At 37.2% G+C, this 12,281-nt stretch overlaps 1 long non-coding RNA gene across 1 annotated transcript in view; it reads left to right on the forward strand.

Annotated features, from left to right (window-relative positions):
• The first annotated feature begins 4,166 nt into the window (after positions 1 to 4,166).
• Positions 4,167 to 12,281, forward strand: part of LOC122533398 — a 17,041-nt gene continuing 8,926 nt past the window's right edge. The window contains exons 1-2 of the long non-coding RNA XR_006307705.1: positions 4,167 to 4,279; positions 9,151 to 9,158. This is a non-coding gene — a long non-coding RNA (uncharacterized LOC122533398). The remainder of the gene's footprint in view (positions 4,280 to 9,150; positions 9,159 to 12,281) is intronic.

Here is a 12,281-nt window from a genome sequence, read left to right on the forward strand (position 1 = left end):
AATCACGATTCTAAAAAAAACAGAAATAATCCGCGACCTACCTGTCGGCTGTTGATATTTCCTGTCTCGATAATACCTCGACACGCAAACTAGTGAACGCGCACACAGAATTTCCATGAAAGTGGCTCGCTTGAAAAACTACTCCAACCTCGTTTCTTCCTCTTTCGTATCACCGGGACGGCGACCGAAAACTCTGCGCCGCGTTTCACGACAACTTTCACGAGATTATCGTGCTCATTGTCTAATGAGGCGGAAGTAACGAGTTCAGAGGATAGATCAAAACTCGTTCTGCAATCTTCCGGGTTACGAAGGTACCTCGCGTAAGGAATTTCCGGTGTGCTCTTGGGTATTCTTGCGCTCGGCGAACGATAGACGTGGTCAGGGATTTTTCGTCGGCCGACGTCGTCGACGAAAACGACGGTCGTTCTGTATTTTTCACTAGGAAAATCTATCCGTGGGAGCTGGTTCAAAAAAAANAAAAAAAAAAAAAAAGAAAAAAAAGAGAGAAAAAGAGGAATCGCGCTGGTTCGAGCCATTGATCTGTCTATGGACGGTGGCGCGGCAACGTAATACATACGGATTTTCGAATGAAATTGATATCCAACCACCGTCGTCGATGTTTGCACGCGAGCCGTCCGCGAAATAACGCCACCAGAGCAAAGGCAAACCGATATTTTTCCTTCCCGATTGAACGTTGTTAATGACAGTTATCGGTCCTTTCGACTCGGGCACCGCACAAAACTAACACAACGGCCCGCGATCGTTTCTGCGCGAAAGAGTCGAATATCGACGGGAGGGGGAAAAGGGAGGCAGAAAAGGTCGATCGAAGGATATAAATGCTGGATAAATGCCTTGAAATTAATTAACACCGTGAAATTTTCATTATTTCAAGCTCCCTTTGTGCCGGCGCTATCTGCTCGCCGGGACCTTTTATCCTGGCTATTACTTTTTCAAATCGGACGACGGCCTGCAGTGCCTATTGCGAACGACATCCGTTCTGCTTTTTGATAATTCTCGCGAAAGTATCGTTCCCGCGTTGTTTTAATTGAACCCGAGAGATTCACTCGCGGTCGGTAGATTGAATTTTTACTCGGCGAGGTGCTACTCATTACTTTTGTTTCGTACGGTCGACGCCTCTCGAGTTCATTCGTTCGACACTTGTTTCTCAGACGAAGATTCGAGTCAATTCGAGAAAAGGTTGTAAATTTTCCTGCTGCTTCAATTTCGTTGTTTGTTTCGCGTAATTGGACGATCGGCTAATTTTATTTCTTTGCCAGTTCGAAGATTTTGGCGTATTAGGTTCGAATCTTCGCGTCGAAGCGTTGAACCTAGACTGACTGCACTTTTATTAATTTCTGGATTTTAACCTGCATTACCGATTTACAACTAATCTTTGTAATTTGAATCGGAAGATTCACATTTCGAATAAATTTTCAAATGATTTCAACGAGAAGTATACTTTGTCTAATGTTAATGTAAAAAATATACAACATTGAACATTGTCGATTCTACCTCAAAAAATATTAATTCTTTTTCTCGATGATTTGAAAGGTGTTTGCTGAATTTTGCGCATTATCTTCTATATTTTAACATTCACGGTTGTTCGTGAATCTCCGTTACGTTCCACGTGTGCGCATATCCAACGTCAACATCGCCTGATGGCATAGACTTGGCGTGGATTTCTAAACATTGGCGAATATCAAGTGGCGGGACATCGAGTTCTCGCTGCAAGAGCAACGGGTGCACTTCAGAACGTGTCAAACGAGCAGATCTCCGCCTTCGATACTCATCCTCTTCCTATACTTTTCTTTTCGTTTGCTCTAGCCCGTACCGGCGGATGTACGTGCCTCTTTGTCAATTTGTTTCTCGGATTATCGAAGCAAATAAATTCCTTCCGCCGAATGCCACGAACGAATAAACATAGATAAATAAGTCGAACCATTCGCCCTGCCTCGGCACGCGCAATCAATCGGAAAACACAGTTGTTAATGTAAACTGCGGGAACGAAAAGCAAATTGCACGAGGGTTGCAATTAAAACAGCGTGTTCTATTATGTTTTACAGATACAAGTTACGAGCAATTTAACCAACGTTTCCCGTCGATTTAGCGGAAGTCCGCTCACGTAACGCGCAGCCTCTTACGAGCCAAATTCAGCAGAAGCCGCAAGAAACGATAATAATTTCCCTCGGTGTACGTAGCTCCCGACGCTCAATCAACGCGCAACGTTTTCATCTCATCTCATCTCGTCACGGCACCACGCCAAAGTCGAATCAGCCGCGTTAATTTCGCGTGTATTTACCGACATACACACACACACACACCTATATACACAGTCAAAAAATCGAGCGAATTCGCGTCGAGATCAAAACATTATGAGCACAAAGAGGATTTCGGTTCAGTTGGATATCAATCTTTAAAAATGTTCTTTGTCGAGGAGCATTTGCAAGTGACAAAATTGGAAGACTCCCGTTCCTCTAGGGAAAAATGTTCCATGTTCTCCAATGAGAATACTGTCACTTTTGCACAATTTCAACGAAGTAGTTTCAACGATGCTAAGATATGACATCGTTGACGTGTAAATGATTTAAGTCACTGAAAAATTTGGCACTTGGCTTAAAATTCAGTACTTAGGTTTTCCATGAAATTTCGATGATGATTTAACAATTTTTAAAATAACTTTCTTCACAATTTACATCGTTAGACTAGAATACTATGTTTAGAAACTTAGAAAATAATAACAATTTACAATTATATTTTCATCAAACATTGTCTCGTGGACAATAAAAGTTTTTGAACATTTTTCCATTCTCTCTCTATTGATATGAAAATATATCGCATACTCGCCAATCAGTGTCTATAGTCAACCGAACTCGTCGCACTTGAAGACTTTCGAAAAATTCAATTAACTAAACACGGAAGAGACAATGTTCCAGACTTCGTGCCAGAAATTAACAATCGCAGTTAGTTGTTCGATGGAAAGTAACAACTGGCAAACATCTGAGTCATTCTTTGCCCGAAATGAATTGGCTCAAGGTCAACAAGAGATGAACTTCGTTGTAATATTTGTCCACTTTGTCCTCCTCTGCCTTTTGATCTGCGTTGACGCCGCGCTTTATGACGTTCTGTATATTTTAAAGACAGAAAGCGCAGAGCCGCGGGGACTAGTTCTCAGTTCTAATTGCCTTTGAAAATAATTAAAGCAGCAATTAAACTTGCGAGCGAAACTATAATAGGAGGGAATCATTCATTTGATCCTGAACAATTAAGATGACGGCCTCAAACTGATTATTCGCGCCGATGAAACGTATTAAGAGATGTTTCAATTTATTATCTGAAAATTTATACTCGTGTTTGCTGTCAGTTTCTTGCACGTCAGAACCGACGGATATGTTTGATTAAATATTCATATCATCGTAACACAAATTTTCATCGTGTTGCTTTCAGAAAGATGAAGATTGTAAACGTTCCAAGGGATAATTTTATAACATAGAAAATATGGTATAGTATAAAATAAAACTACTTTACAATGTAAGACAACTCTCTGTATAGTATAAAATATGGTATAGTATAAAATACTCTGTATAGTATACTTTGTATAGTATACTTTGTATACTCTACTGTATAGTATAAAATATAGTATAGTATAAAATAAAACTACTTTACAATGTAAGACAACTCTCTGTATAGTATAAAATATGGTATAGTATAAAATATTCTGTATAGTATACTCTGTATACTCTGTATAGTATACTTTGTATACTCTACTGTATAGTATAAAATATGGTATAGTATAAAATAAAACTACTTTACAATGTAAGGCAGCTCTCGACTTAATCATTCGACAGTTTTTTCCATGTTCAACAAACCTAAATAAATATACTGAATAGATGAAAAGTAACAAACGATAAATTATTAGAATGATAAATAAATATTTAAATCAATAAATCAAACTTATTAATAATAAAATTTCTCTAATTAAATTTAAAGAAAAAGGAGAATCTGCATTAGACATATTAAAAACCATATTATTATTAATGAAGATATAAAGTTAATTATCCTTTTATTAATAAAAATTAATCGTCTATTAGTTTGATTATAAATTAAATTATTGAATAAAATAATCCAGAAGAAATAAATCCATGTCTAATTATTTAACAAAATATCTTCCATATAATCTTAATTTTGTTATTAATATTATTCTTATTAATATAATTCCTATATGAACAATTGAAGGAATAGCAACAATTAATTTTACATCTAACTGACACAAAATAAACGCGTAACAGAGCTTGCAATAAAACAATTATAAAGAAACTCATCAATAATGACGTAAGACTAATAAGAGAAAAATACGAAAATGGCCATTTTGTTAAATTCAGCAAAAAGGAATTAATATCCCTAAATTCTTCGTACTTCAGTGACACGCTGATAATGTAAAAATTGTTCTCGTCGCTTTCGACTTTCTCGATAAAACGCAGGAAAAAAAAAAGGAGACAGCCATTGAATAAACGAATTTGCAACGTTGATAACGTTTCTCTTCTCGAAACAAAACCCACCGTTTTCAAAAGGCTCCATTCGGAAAGTATGCTGGAATTGCTGATCGATCGTGTCATAAAAGTTTCTGAACTGAAAGGACCTGAAATTCGTTTACTGTCAAAAAATGTGGAAGAATTCTTTATATCTGTTCCACCGACTACAATGCCGTTGAAATTCGAGCAAGGGCTAAACAATGTGTCCATTACAAGGCGGATTGACAGCGACGTTTCTATAAAAGGAACTATACGTGGAGCGCACTATGGTATACGAGATGAGATTACAAGGTGTTTTTAATTTTTAAGCAAAGAATCTTTTTCTCCGCATTTAAAGAACCATGGAAATTTTTGTAAATACGTTATGTGCTTTCTATTTTTAAATTGAAACATTTTAATTTAACTTTTTTTTTATTAAACAATTGATAATCAGTAACACAGTGATTATTATGATAATTGTAAAATACCTGAAAGTAATTCTGGTATAAAGTTATAAAATATTTATTACAAACATACAGTTAGTAAATATAGTAGATATTTCGTAAATTTTACGCATGCTTCTTCCACATATACACATTGTTCCAAATTTTATCAATCTGATGGTACAATAGTTGTGCATTTTGTATATCACATATATTCAGAAATGTTACTCTTATTACTCACACTGTTATTGTTATTATTATTATTATTATTATTATTATTTATTCCCACTCTAAATGTTCAAATAATTTAGTAACAATTTATAACATTACTAAATAAATAATACACTTTCTCTTTGTTCTCGCTTGTAAATTATCACTTTTATAATTTATCTGGGGGAAACAAAAAGGATTGGAAACATCCCGCGCCCGCAAATAGAAACACAAAGAGAATTTTTATAACGAAAGGTGCTCAGAAAAATAAAAACAATAACAATCATAACCAGTGAAATAATGAATAGTAAGTACTGGAAACAGTCTGACATACGCGCAGGTTCAGTAACAGGGATGACCTTGGGTACCATCTCGAAGAAATACACAGCAAGCGTAGAAAGGGAGGATAGAAACGAAGAAAGTATTTGAAAAAGAAAATTCGTTTGCAGGGAGATGAAAGATCCTTGAATATAACGAGATAAAAGAACTGGCAACTGAGGAAACGTCTAAAGAAACTTGGGAAGCGAAAGTCTCAGCGAAGACAACGAGCAGAAAAGATCTTTTACGAGTGCACGTTGGACAAAACACAGCGACAGTGACACAGCAACCGTCACAGTGTAGAGGTAGAACACGGCTTATTGTTAAGACTGTTTAGCAAAACGTAAAAGGTTAGTTACTTGGTGATACTTGACGTTTTTCACTATTCCAGCGCGTGCCGGGTACCGCGAGGGAAATGGTGCTTAAACAGCGGCTTGTATTTTCGTCTATTACTTTGATATCGACGTGTCACGAGTTCAAATAGACCCGTGTTTGACATGTCAAATTTCTATCGAATCCCTTTCATCGATCAATCAATTTTTCCGTTGCCGCGAAACCGAAGCGACACTCGAAACCGTTATTCGCGTCAACTCGGGGAAAAATTTTTTAATAAAAAGTCTTAAAAAGACACGCGGCCACGATGAACCAATAAAGTCGACAGATGTGTTGTGAAATTTCATAGAATCGTCACGCTGTCACGCCGCGAATCGTCACGTTCAAATTTTTATTGAACCATTCACGCACTTGTTCGTTAGCTTTCCGAAAGAAAAACAACACCGGTTTTGTTCGTTCGCGATCGATTCGATCTACTTTCATTACATTCTACTAGTTATGGCTATACATACGTGAAAGAGATTTATCATTCGTGGAAAATTCAAATATACATAATGAACCAATAGATGTAGTGCAGTTTCATACACTTTTTACAATCTGTTTTTTTCATTGATTCGAAACATCTACGTCTACCATCTGTTGGCCATCACAGTTGCACGATTGAGGCTATAATCTCGCAAAATTCAAGTTGTCTCAACACAACGAACAAAATCAATAAATACAAAATTTCATTCAAAAGAAAAAGAAAAAAAAAACGTCGCAGTCACATCGCGAATTTCTTTGTCCAAATTTCTGTCGTAAATAAAATTTACAATCTATTTTTATTAATTCAAGATGTCTACCAGCTGTTGGCCATCACAATTGCTCGACTGAGGGTATAATCTCGCGAAAATTCAAGTTGCCCCAATAAAAAAAAAAAAAAACACATAACGAATAATATTAATAAATAGGCAGAATTTCATAGAAAAAGTCGCAGTCGTATCGCGAATTCCTTTGTCCAAATTTTATCGTAAGTAAAATTTCCTCGCTCCTTACAATCTACTTTTATTAATTCAAGATGTCTACGTCCACCATCTGTTGGCCATCACAATTGCTCGACTGAGGCTATAATCTCGCGAAAATTCAAGTTGTCTCAATAAAAAAGAGACACAACGAATAAAATCAATAAATAGAATTTCACAAAAAAAAAAAAACGTCGCAGTCGCATTGCGAATTTCTGTGTCCAAATTCCCGTCGTAAGTAAAATTTACTCGCTCCTTACAATCTACTTTTATTAATTCAAGATGTCTACGTCCACCATCTATTGGCCATCACGATTGCTCGACTGAGGCTATAATGTCGCGAAAATTCAAGTTGTCTCAATAAAAAAGAGACACAACGAATAAAATCAATAAATAGAATTTCACAAAAAAAGAAAAAAACGTCGCAGTCGCGTTGCGAATTTCTTTGTCCAAATTTCCGTCGTAAGTAAAATTTACTCGCTCCTTACAATCTACTTTCATTAATTCAAGATGTCTAACGTCTACCATCTGTTGGCCATCACGATTGCTCGACTGAGGCTATAATCTCGCGAAAATTCAAGTTGTCTCAATAAAAAAGAGACACAACGAATAAAATCAATAAATATAATTTCACAAAAAAAGAAAAAAACGTCGCAGTCGCGTTGCGAATTTCTTTGTCCAAATTCCCGTCGTAAGTAAAATTTACTCGCTCCTTACAATCTACTTTTATTAATTCAAGATGTCTAACGTCTACCATCTGTTGGCCATCACGATTGCTCGATTGAGGCTATAATCTCGCGGCTAAATTCCAGTTTCATTCTACTGATTAAACTCGCTGTTTCAAACGGAACTTCGCCACCATCCCTGAAGCGAATTCCTGAAAAGCTTTGAGAAACGACGATTCTCTGTATCGCGGTAATAGATCCGGAAAAGGTAAGACCCGGAGGGGGATCGGTTAGGAATCGGATGTCAGTCGGCTCCGGTCACGATTCCTCGATCCGGCCGCGATGTAAGGTTGAAATCGAGGTCTTGCCACTTCTCGGTGGCGCCAGCGGCCTTCTCCCACGGATAATCCTCATAATATTCGCGGGTTACGGCCTCGGCTTCAGCCCCGGCATTTCAATTTCAGTTCAGGTGTGCTCGGCCGGCACGGCTGGCATACAGAGTTGCTTGATTAATTTCCTTTTGGCCGGTGGCGCGGCGCGGCGCGGATTTTCCTCCAGGGCTCGGGCCACACTTTCTGACCTTCCTTCCTGACTTGTCTCGCGACAATCTCACGGTTTGCGCCCCCCCCCTCCCCCTCCTGGCCGGAATTGAATATCAACAAAGAACAAAGACAGAGTGAGACGAAGATGAAGCGAGCGAGAGAGAGAGAGAGACACCGACGACTGCAGCGCGATGGCAATCCAATTTTCCTGCAAATATGCTACGTGGCGACCGTTCAACCGTTCCGGTGCATTGTCGTGCGCTTCAATCACGCTCCTTCGGCCATATTGCGTTCCACGCTCGGTCACGTTTCCGCCTTTCCCGTCGCTAATTATGCGTGTCTCGTGTTCCCTATGTAGGTATTCATATGTAGTCGCTCGCTTGCGAATACACAGAGCTACGGTTAATTGTAAGTTTGCGACCTTTTGTACGATTTTGCGGCCGAAAGCTGCGGTACGCCGGCCATAAAGAGATCTCGAACCGATTGTCTCGCCCGTTTGTCCCCGTGGCGTTGATCGCCATCTCCATGGCGCGCCACGCCGTTTCGCTTTACCATGTGGAAATTCGCGTGTAATTCGACGGGAGTTCCGCGTCGCTGTACGCGCGGAATCTTGCATCCGATCGGCAATCGCCGGCTTCGTTCGAAAACGAACGTGCACGTTTTCAACAGTGAAAAACTGTTCGTTCGTGTTATGCAGTTTCGGCCACGTGGCCTGGGTACTGTGTTGAAAAATTTGCCCAACCTTTGAGGGCCTAGGTACGAGAACGCAGAGAAAATTGTGTAAAAATCGTACAAATGTTTAAATCTATTTCTCATCCAAATGTTTAAATTTATTTCCAAATGTTTAAGTCTATTTCTCATCATGTTTTCAATAGTAGAAAACTGTTTGTTTGTGTTATGTAGTTTTGCCACGGCGTTTGGGTACTGTGTTGAAAAAATTTGTCCAACTTTTAAGGACTTAGAAAATTGTACAAAAATTGTACATTATCGTGAAATTTTTGGAAATCGTTTCCAAATGTTTTTAATAGTAGAAAATTGTTTATTCGTGCCATGTAGTTTCGCTACGGGGACTGGGTATTATGTTGAAAAATTTGCCTAACCTTTGAGGGCCTAGATACTAGAATGTAGAGAAAATTCTGTAAGAATTGTACGTCATCTTCGTTATTGTAGAATTTTTAAAAATCGCCTTCAAACCTTTTCATCGTATTTTCCCAAATCGTATAGTAAACAAAAATTTGTCGGGAGATTACGAGACCAAACAAGAAGAATCATAGAAATGAAAGTCGATTCTTCGATTCTTTAATCAATAAGATTAATGGAAAGGATCCACGGAATTATTATTATCAATCAATGTTTCTCGAGTTGATCAGAAAAAGAAAAAAAATGAAAAGCAGAAAGGCAATCTGACGGGCACGTAATTTTTCTAATTACGACGGGAGAAGAAGCGAACGCTCGCCGTATAAGGGTTTAGATTAATGGACAAGGAAATGCGGCAAGATAAATTGTACGTAACACCAAGCAGAGGGGCACGAAAAATCATAGAAATAATTGTTTGTCTCTCCCGATATTTCTGCAGTTGCCTTTTCATATTAATTGCCAGCTGTGCTTCCCGCTTGCAACGGAGTGGATTCTCAAACGTATGGAAAACATTAGTCAACGTCAGGAACTCTTCGCGGCCTGGTAGTTTTCTTTGGAGGATGAAACGTATCATTGCACGTAACAGCTATGTAACATTAAAAATTGCGTGAAATTGAAATGACTCGAGTGTATTTAACGCGTGTACTCTTTAGATTCCGTCCCGTTTGGAGGAGAGCACGATTACGTAATAACAAGCGGACGCACCGAGCGTTAAATATTTAAGTGTGAAACACGAGCAAAGAAGGAAACAAAAAAAAAAAAAAAAAAAAAAAAAAAAAGAAAAAAAAAAAAAAAAAAAAAAAAAAAAAATGAAGGAAAAAATATAATGGAAAACAAACACGCGAGAATTTGCATTTGTAATAACGTTTCTGGCTGTCGTATTCGGTTCCGAGCCAGACGGTCTTAAAATTTTGTAATTTCTCGTCTCTCTGCGACGGGGGCGCATCGATTATTTAGTATAGTTGTTCTTCTGCTGCAACGACGTTAAATCTCTAGAACATCCAGCAACTTGAAAGTCACAATTCTCCGTCATTGTGTCTCGGTAGTATCGCAGAAGTACCAAGTGAATTATTTATAACGATCGTTAGTCTCCGGATTTGGAACTAAATGTAATTATAATATTATTATTTAATGTATATATTGGAATATTATATTATATTAATTTTATTACAATTATACTGTATTATATTGTTATGAATATGAATTAAGTCTAATTATGTTATTAAAAGTAAATAATTACAAATGATTAACAATATTTTTTTCATAAATAAACAAAGTTCTGGTTATAATGGAACAACGTGCAACTGAAAGATAAATCAATGTACTTACATTTTGAAAATACTTATTGCTTCACTATTGTGTGCTTCACGAATATACTTTCAATATTTTAATCGTCAACCAGAAGTATGAAACTTATGCTAAAGAGATTTTATAGCGTAATATGTTTCTCAAAATTGTACTTCTCATAGAATCGTTTAAATTTCTAAATTGAAAATTTAGAAAATTTCTAGTGTAGCAAAAAAAAATTCAGTATAGCATAATATTACAATATATAAGATGTAAAATATATGATATTCATTTCTAGTATTAGTCATTTACTAAAAAATTTAGTATATTGTAATATCACAATATAGGATGTAATTACGTAAAATATCTAATATTCATTTTTAGCATTTAGTCGCCGGATTTCAAATTGGGGCGCAATCTTTTCCTCTCCGCGGGAAATTCCGGTTGTAGCAAAAATTCTGCAGATACATAGTTCGACGCGGAAGGCTTGCATTTCCAAAAGAACGACGTCATCACGGTCGACAGATCGATTCGCAGCAGGTGAAATGAAAAAAGTTTTTAATTTTGACACCGCTCGACGCAGCTTGATCCGGGAAACTTCACGGCGAAAATTATTTTTTATTCTCTTTGTTCAAACGCGCAAGTACGAGCTGTCCTCTCTGCGTATACGGAAACGCGGTAATTTAATTAAAAAAAAAAGAAGAGAGAGAGAGAGAGAAAACGAGACGAAGAGGAAGAGAGAGGCTTGGCCAACTCGAGGACAAAGGACAGACTTTCCGATTTAATTGAAAGCCGAAAAGTCACGCATGAACATCACGATCCACTTTTCACCCGGCTTTAAAACCAGTGACTGACAATGACTTCGTGACTTTTGAACCTGGTCAGCCGCACGCTCGATTGTTCGCAGCGACCTGATTCGCATTATCGGGGCAATAATTGACCGTTCGAGAACGATCTCTGTTCGAGATCGAATCTTTTCACTTAAAGCCCCGTAGACTCGGCCACGATGACAAGCAGAGCTTGAAACACTGTTCTCGCATGTCAATGGGTATGCTAATCCAGGATTCGATGAGGCCATTAATCAGTCCCCCTCGGTTGAATATAATTTTGATTACGTATTCAGAGACGGAAGATCATGGGCCAAAATTATGAATAATTCTCTCCGATATCTGTCGACGACAGTTTCCATTCTTCATCAGATTTCGATTAGAATGCGAAGTGGATCGAATTCCGAGAGAGATATATTTTTTCTTGCGTGACTCGGCGAAAATCATAATGATTTGAGTCAAAGATCCAAACCAGTTTCGAAAGTATAGACATTTGTCACGGAGGAGTCCGATATTCTAAAATTAATCATCAAAGTTCGCCATACATAGGAAATAGTGTATGAAAAAACGTTTCGCTTCGTTTCTGAGAAAATTGACTTGAAAAATTGATCGGATGCGCAAACAACTGAATAGAATTTGGTGTCATATCATTCTGTCACTGATTGTTTCTGCCCGGAGCGGTGCAATATTGGCAACAACGTGAATTAATATATAGGTTTTCACATGTTCGTTCTTTCATCTTTTTTTTTTTTTTTTTATTGTGTTATAACTGTCGGTGAAACCAATCTCTCCTCTATTCAACTTTGTTCAAAAAAGTTAAAGAAGAAAATAAATAAAAATGAAGTGAGAAAATCGAGCGGTATCAGAAAGTTATATAAGAAACTATTATTTAAATTTTTTCAATCAAACTTGTTGGAGTTTCTTTTTTCTATTGAATTTTTATAAAAAAAAAAAAAAAAAAAAAAAAAAAAAAAAAAAAAAAAAAAAAAAAAAAAAAAAAAAAAAAAAAA

Source organism: Frieseomelitta varia, unplaced genomic scaffold (genome assembly GCF_011392965.1).
Source record: "Frieseomelitta varia isolate USP_RPSP 00005682 unplaced genomic scaffold, Fvar_1.2 scaffold_146, whole genome shotgun sequence".
NCBI classification, from domain to species: Eukaryota; Metazoa; Arthropoda; class Insecta; order Hymenoptera; family Apidae; genus Frieseomelitta; species Frieseomelitta varia.